General features: G+C 46.8%; 1 protein-coding gene across 1 annotated transcript in view; it reads left to right on the top strand.

Moving 5' to 3' along the window:
- The first annotated feature begins 9,981 nt into the window (after window positions 1–9,981).
- Window positions 9,982–12,755, top strand: part of FoxP (forkhead box transcription factor P) — a 488,938-nt gene continuing 486,164 nt past the window's right edge. Inside the window, exon 1 of the mRNA XM_075873691.1 lies at window positions 9,982–10,140. The gene's annotated coding sequence lies outside the window, so the exon portion shown is untranslated. The remainder of the gene's footprint in view (window positions 10,141–12,755) is intronic.

The following is a 12,755-nucleotide window of genomic DNA, read 5'->3' as shown; positions in this document are numbered from 1 at the left end:
ATATTTAATTAGAACTAATCAGCCAATCAAACCTCCCACTCATCTAACCTAATTTATTATTTATTCATTTATATTGTGGCATCATTTCGTTGAAGTAGCGTTGTATTCTCATTTAATGCAGGTATTAACAAATCCGTAATATTGACTGTCTCGACAAGAAAAAGCAGGATTTCCAGAACAAGACTTCTCCGTACAACAAGTTTTAAGCTGGAGAAGATGGCTTTCAGTGAACCTTTATGTTTCTTTCTTCTTATTTTTTTATAATTTTCGAGAAGCTACATACACTTATAGACAAGTATGCTTGTATGTACCCTCAATGCAGCGTGCAACGCATAGGTGCGTGTTGTTGGTGCTGTAACATTCTATTTGCCAGTTGCCTTTTGTTCGTGGTAATGTACAATTCAATACGTTGTCATCGGTTAAGACACATTTACATTTGGACGAAAGGTACTTCGACTGCATACATGTTTACACCGATGGCTCCACTAATTCCAACAGCTCCACAGGAGCAGTGGTTGTTCTATCTGAAAATTTGTTGCTTCAGTACAAGTTTTCTCACACCACGACGTCGACAGCAGCAGAGCTCGCAGCACTTCAAGGTGCAGTCAAGTACATTCTTCGCCAGCAACCTAACCAATGGGCCATCTTTTGCGACTCCAGGTCAGCCTTACAGTCGCTACGGTTTGTTATGCAGCACGGGTTACGTGAACAATCAGTATATCAGATAAGGCACGACTACCACGAAGCGCTCGCGGAAGGTCACGATATTGTATTTCAGTGGTTGCCGAGTCATTGCGGAATCGTCGGCAATGTCCGCGCGGATGAAGCTGCTCGATCGGCTCATGACCAAGACCAGCGCACGCCCATACCACTCTTGAGAACGGACGCTGCAAGGCTACTACAATCACTTACTCGCCGTATATCTCTCCTACAATAGAATACGCAGGGTTTCTCCAACACGCACCTGTATTCGATCGACCCAAACTTGCAACTTCGTTTGCCATCCGGGTTCCCACGATGCGCTGAAACTCTACTGTGTCGCATGAGGTTGGGCGTGACATTCACGAATTCGTACTCTCGTCTCCTTGGAATGGCGAGCACTTCGGCATGCAACATCTGCGCCTGCGAGGAAACGCTTGAGCGCATTCTATGTCATTGCCCAGCATACCAGACCGAACGACGTATTATGGAAGCCAAACTCTGTCAGCTGGATTCACGGCCGCTTACAAAAGAGAAGATCCTGGGACCTGGGCCGACGGCTTCCCATACGCGCAAAGCCACGAAAGCCCTCTTGTACTTTTTAAGGACCACCAAACTTCACGATTGCTTGTGAAAGAACTGTGCGAGGCCGTGCTGTGTAGTCTCGAGCTGACTATTCATGCTTATCTTTCCTACTCCTCTTCTTTTCTGTCTCTTTCCGTTCTATTATTCTCCTTTTCCCCCACCCCAAGTGTAGGGTAGCCAACCGAGCCAAGCTTGGTTAACCTCCCTGCCTTTCCTCTCTATTTATCTCTCTCTCTTCTTGAGCAGCTTTTTTTATTATTATTGGCTTAACCGCAACACATCGTGACATTGGCAGAAGCCAGCTTTCCGGGAGAACGTTGGAAGTGTGCGAGGAAACGTTATTGGGATCCTGAATATAAATGGTGAATCGTTTTAGATTAATAAATTGCACTCTTGCGACTCTAACGTTGTTATTTATATCATCATATGTTTATTATTACAGGATAAAATCAAGGTCAAAGCTCCATTTTGAAATTTGGCACCGATATCTCCCCGCGTGATGTCATGGCTTTTTAAAGTGCATTTTTCGTATTTTGATGACGTTGGCTCTACTAAATTTGTTGAAGCTTGATACGTGGAGCCTCTGGCCCCAGTAGATGACAACATACTTAATTGTTACTGGTTGTAAACTACGTAGCAGGCACCGTCAAAGCATGTGAGATCATGTCGCTTGCTGCGGGAAGCTCAAAGTGGTGGTGTAACCGTATTTTATTTTTGCTCCTTTTCTTGCCTACCATGCGTCTTCTAGCAAAAAGCTTGATGGGTTTGGTATTCTCAAAGAGTAGTTTATTATTACAAGAAAAATAGTTTTATCTTTGGCGTCCCTTGAACCCTAACAGTTGAGTAAGGCGAGATTACCGATGATACACTCGTCTACCTCATCACGGAGTTACAAAAAAGAATTTTTTGACTGCACCTATTTTTATCAGAAACCTCTACGCAGTACGCAAATGGTATAAGATTGATTTATTCGCCCGAAACGTCATTGGATCAAAGTTTTGTTTCTTTCCTATGAGGTATGGGAGGGGGGGGGGGAGCAACAAGAGGGAGAACACCGGGAGGTTAACCAGAAAGACATCCGGTTGGTACACTGGGGGATTAAGGAAGGGGACAAGAAAGTTCTGAAGTATGTTATGAGCGAAATTAGCGTTGTGAAAGGCTACGGAATATCTTTGACCTCTCGCTGTTAACTGAGAGGAAGGCTTTAGCTTTCCGCAACTATCATCGTCTTGCTCTGCAAAGCAAGGACGCAGCCACTTGGCAACGTTGGCGGCTCATCCGTGGAATGTCACAGTTAGCGTACTTCACAAGAACAAACAGGCCGCGCACTCATTATCGCGGCGTACTTATCTGAACAGTTATCACACCTGCGAAATATGGCTGGCACATACGCTGCCCTAAACAATGCTTTTTCAAGTTTGACACTCATCAAACTTTGCATTTGCTCCTTCATAGGCACATGGCTTCTTTGATGGATCTTCGGTGCCACGTCCAAGCCTCCATCCGCCTTTATTTTGAACGTAATGTTCTATTGGTAGAGCTGTTTGATACTCTCACCTAAGACTCTTTTCAGTAGCAGGAAAGTCAAAGTCAGCCAAGAAACCGGAGCTAATGCCAGTGCATCACACTAGCCAGAGAATTTGTTGACTGGCCCCTGAGTTTGTGCCTCGCAGTACAACTACAACGTCGACGAGTATGGGGGATACTACGGCTACCACCACCACTGCTGCATCTACACTCGCAGTTTTTCTTTAAGGCTCTTTTAATTTGGTCATCTTGTTATAATTCATATATTCATCCTGAGTAATCAATTTTGTTTTCCCTTCATTATTACTCCTCTGTGGTCTGTGAAATGGAGAGCCAATGGTGCTTCCAGTGGATTTAAAGTTGGTCGATACAAGGTCTACGCATCTTCGGGTGGTTGCTGGTTTTTTTTTTTTTTTAGCCACTTGATATGCATTGTAGAGCACCTTGAGCTATCATATGCCGCATAATCCAGTCCTTATTTATAATGCCTGCGTTAATGTGACCGTATTAAGGGCCTGTTTTCGTACTTTGTTTCGTAATCGTAATCGAAACATACGCACACATGTTTGAGGATCAAGAAGAAAATGACGCGGACCTCCAATGTTCTCTCCGAGTCAAACTCTTACGAAAACATTTTTTCGAGGTTTCTAGTTGAAGACAATCTTTCAGGCACAACCCCTTCCACATTCCACCGCGCACATCTTTCAGAATTGATAGCCAAATTTGTTGATTTCGGGAATATAGCATCTTTAAATATAATTCAATTTCATTTTTATTAAACTGCAACACTAGTGTATCGAGTGCTGCATACAACTTTAATCCGAGACTTTATAATCATAATCGTAATCGCAACATATACTTGGTCGAAAGCAATGATTTTTTATACCCTGACAGCGGGCCATAAGAGTCGGCTACAGAGCTAGGTTTTAAGGATCTTCGCACGTAAATTTATTTTATTTTAGAATTGGCGCCCACACTTCGGTCAGCCTGAAAAGCAGTATCGATTTTTTTTAACCTTGATTCAAGGCACCTTCAGAACAGACCCATATATTACATTTACAAAACCCGTGCAACCGTATCCGACATTAAGTTCAAATTTCGTCTCTCTTGTATCCCCTCCCCCCCTCTTCGATGCGGCCTTCTCCCCTGTCCTAGCCCTACTGGACTTAATTTCGGTACTGCGGCTTACTAGCTGAAGTGAGTTTGAGACCCTTGCCCTAGACTACCACGTGTCTTTTCTGCTTGCCCAATTCCTGTGGCACATATTTATTTACCATCGGACACAGTAGAGATGTTGGCCGAATTCCTATGACGCATACTCACCCGCGTGGCGGTGCCACTGATGACGACGTCAGAGATGGGGACAATGACACCTCGCAGGTGTTTGAGGGGATTCTCAAACGTCGTAGAACGCAGTAGTCACACATTGTTTACGTAGCAAGATGACAAGTCGGACCAATTAGATTAGGTCATGTTTGAATGATGATTGATGTGTGGGGTTTAACGTCCCAAAACCACCACATGATTATGAAAGACGCCGTGGTGGAGGGCTCCGGAAATTTAGAACACCTGTTGTTCTGTAACGTGCACCCAAATCTGAGCACACGGGCGTACAACATTTCCGCCTCCTTAGGAAATGCAGCCGCCGCAGCCGGGATTTGATCCCACGACCTGCGGGTCAGCAGCCGACTACCGTAGCCACTAGACCACCACGGCGGGGTGATTAGGTCATGTTTGAACATTAGGTTGATGTGCACTGAAAAGACAGGAACAGAGCAGTGACTGTACAATGCCTTTCAGTGCGCTTCAATCAAATTTTCAAGCAATAACCGTTATCACATGCAGCGGTAGAATATTGTTACGCAGATTCACAAAATTGGTGTGCGACGTGCGTGCTAGTTTCTGCTCTGCTTTATCGACTTTCTGCTTGTTACGACAGTTGAGATAAGCGTCATTTGTTCGTGCACATAGAGTTTCTTAAAATTAGCTAGAAGGAACTCTGCCGCTACGATCGTTCAACGACCATGGGAATGATGGGTACTACTCACATTTGCCTAGCCTTCGTACTTTTCGGCAGCGAATCGCACTTATGGCTTCGTTTATATCTATGTTTTGGTTTTGTTTTGAAAAAAAAAGAACGAACCCTTTTAAACTTCGTGACCAGATTTGAAAAGGGAAGTCTAAAAGAATAAGATGGTGAAGCGACACCGCTGAACGTTTGCTGATTTTTGTTTCGCGAGAAAATAGCTCCACGCCACACGAAAACACACCGAGCCAGAAGCAGGCCAGAAGTACGAAGATTAGACAAATCTCTGTACTACCCATCATTGCCATGCTTGCTGAAGCGCCGTGCGGTGCAGCTCCCACAGACACTAGCGCCAGAGTTTCCTATTGTGTATATTAGGAAACACTATGGTCATGTGGCGACGCAATATTGCCGCAGAGGCGGCGCAACGGGAGGGGCATTCGCCCTCTCGGAAAGATGGTAGCGCCCTCTCTTGCGTCGCGCCGGAGCAACCTCATGTTTCCGGAAAATTTTTGTGATATTAGGTTAATTAATGCGATTACTTCGTGAATTTTTCTGCTAATAATGTTATTTTAGGTCTTGTTCGTTCTTCTAAGCCCGGGTTTGAGCATTGCTAACCTTGCTATGGCCTGTACTGAGAGCTCTACTGGGAGCGTGGTCACGCCTCATGAGATGTATGGACAACAGGAATAATCGCTAAAGTGCTCTTGAGAAGATTTCTGTACGTCGTTTAGTTTCGCAGCACATCCGGGATGAGAGCCGAGAGCGCGTAACAGACAATATTCAAGAGACGGATTACGCAAACGAGCTTCACTTCAAGCTAAAGTTTCAAATCGCAGGATATAGGCGAGGTTTTATCTTATACCGAACATGGGAAGGCACGCGTGGAACCACAGTCCAAAAACTGAAAGACGGCTATCACCTCTGATACAGTAAACGTAATAAAAGTAAGCTTGGTTAACCTCCCTGCCTTTCCTATCTATCTATCTATCTATCTATCTATCTATCTATCTATCTATCTATCTATCTATCTATCTATCTGTCTATCTGTCTGTCTGTCTGTCTGTCTGTCTGTCTGTCTGTCTGTCTGTCTGTCTGTCTGTCTGTCTGTCTGTCTGTCTGTCTGTCTGTCTATCTATCTATCTATCTATCTATCTATCTATCTATCTATCTATGTAACACAAAAAACTGCCGTGGGATAAAACATGGCCACTCTCTGTGAATAAACATTAGCGCGAAGCGAGCGCTCGTTTGTGTAATCTGTCTCTTGTATCTTGTCTATTACGCGCACTTAAATACCACTATGGATCAGTACACACTCAATAAAAATGTCGCACTTCCAGACCCATGTGACCACGTGCCGCTCTCACCTGAATACGTCATAACACGTAACGTTTGATTACTTCATTACGTGACGTCATCGCTTTCCCACGTCACTTTCCGAACCACATCGCTGCCCAGCGCCCCCGGTAGCCTGATATGTTTTTACTCATATAAGGCCTTCACCTTCAAACACGGCGTAGTCTCTGTCTTCGCTTCGACATGTCCAGTGTGCAGTCCGATTTTGTTCAAAAGTTAATTGGAAGTGTGGGGACCAATTCTGCTGCCACATGTACTGAGTGAGGCCCTATGCGTTGACGCAGTGGTAATTGTACTCTACTGCTGACGCAAACTCATCAAACCCGCAAACTGGAAGTTTGCGGGTTTGATTTCAGCCGCAGCGGTCGCATTTCGATAGAGGCTGAATGCCACAGGCCCGCATACTATGTTATTTCAGTTTAAGTTAAGAACTATGGCCGAAGCTTTCGGAACCCTCTAGTGCGTTGCGCTTCATAATGATATAATGGTTTCACCCGTAAAAACATACACTATTAATCGTATACGGAGAAATTACTACATAGCAGTGGTAATATGGCCTGAAAAACGATAGCAGGAGGAAGATGGAGGTCAAGCAAGACACTGTAGTCTCGAGAATGCGAGCACACCTAGAAGCCACTGCTGTAACCGTGGATTCGAGCTCGTTCAGAAGCGTTCGTGTTGCTCGTAGAATCTCATTTGTCGTGCGTGTTCATAAAATCAATTACGTCATTCACAAATCCCGAATAAATCAAAATTTTCAGCCGATACAAGTATGGGAATGTTACACATGTCTAGTGTGCATAAGGAGGTCCCAAAGTGAAAAACGGCATCGGCACTTCCTCTAAACACCTCTGTAACGGTGATAATTTGGTGAAATCAGGTCGTGAAAAGCAACTAAGGCAGTGTTGATGCGTGCCGGCATTGGTGGCGGCCTACGAGCGATAACAGAAGGCAGCATCTTATCTCACTGGTCTCTCGCTACAGCTGTCATTGCTCACACATTGTAGCGTCCGAAGGGAAAGCGTTGTTAGAGGAAGCGATGAAGCCGATAAATTTAAGAGCTCGTCGATATCCTCCTGGTATTCTGCAGCGTTGTTGTTTTTTTTTTTTGTTCTTTTAAGTGCATTGACACTTGCCCGGAAGGCTTAAACGCAGCTGACATGCATATTAGGCCGACGGGCAAACATATTTCTTCATTCAGTGCCAACGTCAAGTCAGTACTGCTAACTCTCCATCACTTCTTTTTCAATTTTTTTCTTTCAGTGAAAAGGAATAAAACTGTTAGAACTTTTATAAAAATTCAACATATCAAAGCGTGCGGCGAATACCTCTTGTTTCGCCCTGATGTGAAAAATCTTGTCTTTACTTTTTTTTTGTTCTTTCCGAAATTTCTGAATAGCTCTACCGATGCCTCGTCTCTGCCGGCTGTCTGTCAACGGAGCACCCAACGTGAGTCCACGACAGAATACAAACAGAAGGCAAACTCGAGTGGACATTGACGAACACCAAAGAAAAGAAATACAAGGAAACAAAATGAGGAGAAGGCATTTTATTTGTTCTACGGGAGACGAAGTGCGGGCCGAAAAACAAACCGAAACGGTAGAAAAACAAAGCAAACGAAGACCACTGCGCACGGCTCCGAACAAACAGCCTAGCCCACGGGAGAGACGTCGAAGTTGAAGAGACTGGTGGTGGCTGTCGTGGTGTAAAGGTAGAAAGTAGTTAGCAGATAGTAGTAGTTGCACTGGAGGCGATGCGGCGCCTAAATATAAGGTAGACCGTAAAGGTTAACTCGAGAGGGGGGTGCGGAGGAGGGGTGTGACGGTGCAACGCGGACACCATGCATTCTCCTCTCCCCACCCTAGCTGAGTACACAGACATACTCGCGCATACACAGGCGTACACACGCAAGCAAGCGACGAGAAGGGAATGTCGCGGCAGTTTCGTTTCTTCCTTCTCGCAAAAGCAAGCCCCGGTCCGAAACGTTTTCCTCCTTTCCACACGTAGGTAGGGGGGGTTACGGAAGAGAAATACCAATACGAAAGGCAAAAGTAATGAAAGACAAGAACACGCACGGGCGAGGAGGTGGGCGGGTGTGTGTCTCCTCTCCCTCTAACAAGAGACGCGCGCGCGCTCCGGGGCGCGCGACGCGACGAGAAGACCCCTCCTCTCCCGCGCCGATGCCGCGCTGACCGAGCGTGCGGCGCAGACGAGCCACAGCCGGGCACATGGCTACGTCGCCGGCTTTGGTGGGCGCGCGGCAGCGATGATCCCTGGCGCGCCCGGCGCAGCTCCGGATACCAGCAGCGCTACGAGTCGTCGTCGACGCCTCCTCCTCCTCGCCGCGAGTTGGCGGCGCCGCCGCTACGACTACGACCGCGTCTTCGGACCCACGACGACGCGTCCCCTGTTCCCGGACCGTTATCCGCGCGCGTCGACTAAGTGGCCCGCCGCCGCGGGCGGGCTCGCAGACGTCGCCGACGACACCCCCGAGACGATTTAGAGGAACGCCATTCACCTGTTCCTTTTAGGCTTTTTTTTTTTGTTTTTGCTGCTTCCTCCCACCCTCCCCGGTGTGTTGTTTCCCCGTCCCTGTGTGAGGCAATTAGAATTTCGCGTCCCTCCCGCCTGCCTCGTGCTGCTGTCCCGAACGGGAAAGCACAACACCCTCGGGCAACCAGCCAATCAGGTGTTTTCTCCTTTCTGGAAGAATCCCGAGCACCTAACTGCATCCTTATCTTCTGATTCACTTGCTACCCCACTGCAAACGCCGTACCTCCTACTGCACCAGTGCTGAAGTGTGTGCCGAGAAGACAAGGCTTAGTGACCGATTCTTCACTTTCCCGACCTAACGGAACCGAACCAGTGGTCGGCTGACGCATCATCTTTTTATTTCGGCTCGCTTCACCATAATTTAGACCCCTCGTTCCCTCGCCAAGTTTTGCTTCATTTGTGTGCGTGTGTGTGTTTCATTGCTACACTCGTGACCCTAACCAGTGTTTTTTTTTTCTTTTGGACTGCTTTATATACACTTCGTGGCAAAACCGCTTGACCACAGCCCTCTTCGTTAGACCCCAGGAACGACCACCTTGTGTTCTTCGAAGTTCCCACCCGTGTGCTTTGTTTGTTGTGTTTTGTTTACCGCCTTTTCAAAAAGGAAAGGAAACCCCACTTCGGATATTTATTTTCGTGACCCGGTGCCGTCCCAGAGGATTTTCGGACCAGTACTGCTGCAATAACTAAACTGACGAGCCGCCTCACCAACATTGGTCAAAGATTTGCGCACCATAAACGGGCCACCGTGCGCACGTTTTCTCTACCACCGTTCTATACCACTGTTCGTGCACGTTGTTAGCCAAAGTAACACGTTCGGGGAACTTTATTCGGAATTCTGTTACTGGTGTCTGGCCACACAGATTCATACTCTAGTGCGCAGCAGTGTCTTCCTGAAATCCAGGCTTTGCCAAATCAGAATTCGATTGACGAAACGTCAGTGAGATAGCGACAGTTTTATTTCGAGCACGCCTTGCTTCTTTGGTTCTTCGCAAAAAGGTGTGCTTCTTGCTGGCTACGGTTACAGAATCTAACGACATAACCGCACTACAAAAAGCGAGCGGCGTAAAACAGCGTCTTCGGAGGGAAAGAAGATACTACCGCGACGCCCTGATTGCTACAGCGTCTCCGAAACTGTGCGACGTCGTGATAGCAGCCGGTGGCACCGATGAAGAGGAAGAAAGCTCGTTAGAGGATTCACGACGACGTTCGAGAGTGGGGGTTCAGACTTGAGGAACGAAAAGTGCTGCTGTTTCGCTTGACGTCAAGCCGTCTCGGACAGGACAGGACATCGAGGACGACGCGTGAATCTTCGCATCGGTGACCAATTCGCCAAGTGTCCACTGCTCTGCCATCAATCCAGCCACGGCGCCAAAGGATGCAGTGAGGCGGTGAGTGTTGGTCCTTATCCTGGCATGCACTGCAGTGATTGCGTTGACGTACAAAGGGCGGAGACATTTTGCGTGTGTCCACCGCGGTGGATCCGTGGCTACGGGGCTCGGATGCCAAACCAACGGTGGCAGGTACTATGCCGGCAGTGGCAGTCGTATGTCAGTGGAGGCTGAATGGTAGAGGCCCGTGTACCATGCTATGTCAGTGCCCGTTAAAGAACACCAGGCGGTCAAAATTTCCAGAGCCCTCCACTGCGACGTCCCTCATAATGACGTCGTGGTTTGGAGTCGTAAGACCCCAGATATTATTACATTCTACGTGTCCTCTACAGGGACAGAAGCTTAGACCAACGAAACTTGATAGCTTGTAGGGATTTCGTTCATCTCGGTGGTACAGGCCGATGAACCGAAAGTCACAGTCGCGATCCGCCCACTGTGGTCGCATTTTCGCGATGACGTAATGGTATAGGCCCGCGTATTGTTCGATACAAGTGCATGGTAAAGAACAACAGACAGACTAAATTTTCGGGGCCCTTTTCTACTACATGCATCATAATCGTATCCTGGTTTTGGCTCGTAGACCACAGATATGTTATCACTGACTTGTAAGTAATCGTTATCAAATGAAGGTGGGCATTTACATATGCGCACCATATACGGTATTCGGTCGGGGTCTGCACACCCTATCTTCTTTCATGATGACAATCACAGACACTCGTCGGGAATAGCCAACCAGACTATCTTTGCATCCCTCTTTTCTATCTTGGTATCTGTGCTTACGTTGTGCCGCAATATTGCGTACTGATAGCTCTGCGAGCTTGTTGGAAATCGTGAGGTGATACCGGAAAAGGGCTGCGATAGCCAGGTTCATTCTTTGAATCAGCGGCATTTCTTGCGTCTTTTCGTTGTCAAGAACCCCGAAGCGAAATTGCAAGTTGGTTCGTGTTCATTGGGGAAAACGACTTTTTCAGATAACTTTAGTTGTGAGTACAGCGCTTGTAACTTTCGCCTATTTTGTCCGTACTTCAACTGTGTTGCGCTCTACGTTATTCCACAATGTTGAAAGATCTGCATATGACGGAACGTAACCAGGTGAACACGTGCGAAAAAGGGCGTTACCATTTTAGAATCAATGTTTAATCACATCGTCAGAAGTAGCGTTCACTCTCCGGAAGACGTGTTTCTCTTAAGGCAGTGTAATAATAATCTGCAAAATTGTACGTGTCAACACAACCATATGAATGTGATGCACGCAGTAGTGGAGGATTGCGCGAATTTTTATCATCCGGTGTTCCTTAACGTACAATGTCACTCAGTACACGAGGTTCTAGCACTTTGGCCGAATCGACTTGTGATTGCCGGGGCCAGGATCGAACTTGCGTCTTTCGGGTTAGCAGCTGAAGCACAACCGCAATGCACCTACGGCGCACCTTGATGGTTTGTGTTGTTGCTACGTTTCATCACCATTCGCCTAATCAGGTAATCTTACTATATGCTATGCGGTCTCTAGAGAAGTCCTAGCTCGTGCAAGTCATTGATCCATTTCAAAAAAATTACCGTGTTTCGGTAGGTGATGGCTTTATCACGGTATATGATCAAAGGACGTTTGTTTAGTATTGAGTTCAAACAGTAAATCAGCGGTCGCCACCACTGATTGCGCCGCTATTTATCGACAACTTCTAGGTTACCCATTCGGTGTTCAACCCGACTTGCTTTAGAGATAACGAAAGCTTGATTGATTGATATGTTGGGTTTAACGACCCAAAACCACCATATGATTATGAGAGACGCCGTATTGGAGGAAATTCCGGAAATTTCGACCACCTGGGGTTCTTTAACGTGCACCCAAATCTGAGCACACGGGCCTACAACATTTCCGCCTCCACCGGAAATGCAGCCGCCGCAGCCGGGATTTGAACCCGCGACCTGCGGGTCAGCAGCCAAGTACCTTAGCCACTAGACCACCGCGGCGGGGCGAGATAATGAAAGCTAGCATATTCAGGATGATGGCTTGCGGGTAGAGGGTTAAGGTCGTATCATTCAACATGTTTTTCAGATCCGAACCCTGATATGTGGTCATGCCCATGCACGTCGTCGTTTTGTAACTTGAATTACGTCATCACCACGTAATTAGGTATGATATAGGAGACATTCGAAAGGAAACATTACCCACGTCTTCAGGGGTCACCAACAAAATTAGCAACCGTGGCGCCTCGTTTAATACACTGGTCTATCTTAGTATACTTAGTATTGAGTCTATAGACTCAATACCATTGGGCCGCCTAGTCCGCACTCTATACGGATTCATCATGGTTTCAGCTTCGACTGCCAAATTAGTACACGTTGATATTTAACCACAAGGCTTTTTTTTTTTTTAATTCGTCTCCCCAAAGAATAGCAGTCTGCCTGTCGGTTCGGGGAAGTTATGTTGTTTCGCAGTTACCATCTGGTGGCGTACATTCAAGAAATGACCACTACGTACAGGTTAATTCCGAAGAATGACACGTTTCTTTGAGTGTATTTAAATCGCAGACTGAGAGGCGGAAATGTTGTAGGCCCGTGTGCTCAGATTTGGATGCACGTTAAAGAACCCCAGGTGGTCGAAATTTCCGGAG

This window comes from Rhipicephalus microplus, chromosome 9, assembly GCF_043290135.1.
Source record: "Rhipicephalus microplus isolate Deutch F79 chromosome 9, USDA_Rmic, whole genome shotgun sequence".
In the NCBI taxonomy this organism is placed as follows: domain Eukaryota; kingdom Metazoa; phylum Arthropoda; class Arachnida; order Ixodida; family Ixodidae; genus Rhipicephalus; species Rhipicephalus microplus.
Note: the sequence above shows the minus strand (reverse complement) of the source record. Positions and strands in the feature narration are given on the sequence as shown.